Consider the following 1,690-nt stretch of genomic DNA (forward strand, 5'->3'; position numbering starts at 1 on the left):
ATTAAAATATCTTACTCTAAAAAGCCCCAAACTGCTTGAGCTTAGCAAAACAAAGGTTCAGATGATCCAACAAACAGAACCAATCAGCAGAAACACTGAAGAGGTTCTGATTCAGAACAAAGCAACACCAGGAACTTCATTCAGAACAAAACCTGAGGCAGAGAAAGACTGGAGGAAGGAAATGAGAAAAAGGAAACCTCTCAACACGAGAGCTTCAGTTCCAGTCAGGAAGGATTCAGGTCCTCCAGGAGGATTGTTACCGCCAGCACAGAGCCTGCTGACCTCTGGCAGCAGAAAGGTGTGAGGGTACCAAAAATTAAACCAGTTCCTTCACTTGGACTCTGTTGATTCTGCATATGGGTCAGAAAGTTAAACCCAAACATGTCAAATCAGTTCAAATCTTTAACAAGAATCAGTTCAGATCTTTAACAGGAATCAGTTCAGATTTACAGCCACACCTGGATGAGATCTTCTGATCCACCTGGGAGGACTCATGGAGTTTGGTTCTGGTTGAACATCAGAACCAAACCTCCAAATCCTTTTGGTCAGTCTGATGTTGGAACCTGAGAACCTCCAGAATCTCTTCCTCTGAGTCACATTCGGATCCAGGAACCTTGTGGGCAGCTCCTCGGTTCCTGAGTAATCCTCCACTCCACAGTATCATTATTATCATTCCCATCTCTGTTTGTCTTCTTCTGCTGCAGAATCGTGATGCATGTTTCACGTTAGTGATGTAAAAGTCAGATGAGATGTGACATGAGTATTCAGACTGCAGACAGGAGTTTTTGGAAGTGAAGAGGTCCGGATCAGGCCGGGTCACATTCTCCTCCATCCTGCAGACCAGATCAGGTCATCAAACATCACAGTCCTTCCTGAACCAGCCTTCTTCCTCCCCACAGAGAACCAGACTGATCACTTTCTTTACATCAGACTCTTTAAAACTTTCCCCTTCCTGGTGGTTTTCCTGCATAGGGATCAAAGTTGACCTCTGACCTCTGACCTCTGATCAGGATGCCTCCTGGCTCTGCTGCTCCACCCACAGGTTCAGGGTTAGGAGGTGTAGAAGGTGTTTCGGTTTCATGTTGGTAAAATAAAACCATGTCATGTGTTTATCACCCAGCAGGATTAAAACACTCTGAGGTGATTCAGGCGCGTTTGACCAGAGAATCATATAAAGTTTAACATTAAACCTCAACACAGTGAGAATCAGAGCTAACTGAGTCACCAGCTGGAGGAGTGATGTCTGTTTCCTCACAGTGAAGAAGAAACTCTGCATCAGGTAGGATACTGACGGATCACAGCCTTTCAGCAGAACCCCGACACACCAAGTCTGATCCGTCTCCCTCACTTCTGTCCTTAAACCAATAATAATGATGGAAAGTTTCCGATGAGGTGGAAAAACTCAGATCTCATGCTGGTGAGCAGCGCCCTCTGCTGGTCGCCTGAAATATGACAGGACAGTTACGAACTGCAGGAAGGTCAGAGTTCAAATCACGTTTAGATGAATCTGTTGTATTCTGAAGATATGAAGTGAAATATTTCAGATGAACTCCAGCTGTGATCCCATCAGCTCCGACTTCCTGGTTCTGGTTCTGGTCCAGATGATCACCATCATGTGCTGGAAACGGGTCCAGCCTCTTCCTCCTCCTCCTCTTCCTCCTCCCAGTTGAACTACAGTAACCTCTCCACT

The sequence above is a fragment of the Poecilia formosa genome, unplaced genomic scaffold (genome assembly GCF_000485575.1).
Source record: "Poecilia formosa unplaced genomic scaffold, Poecilia_formosa-5.1.2 Scaffold216, whole genome shotgun sequence".
NCBI lineage: Eukaryota > Metazoa > Chordata > Actinopteri > Cyprinodontiformes > Poeciliidae > Poecilia > Poecilia formosa.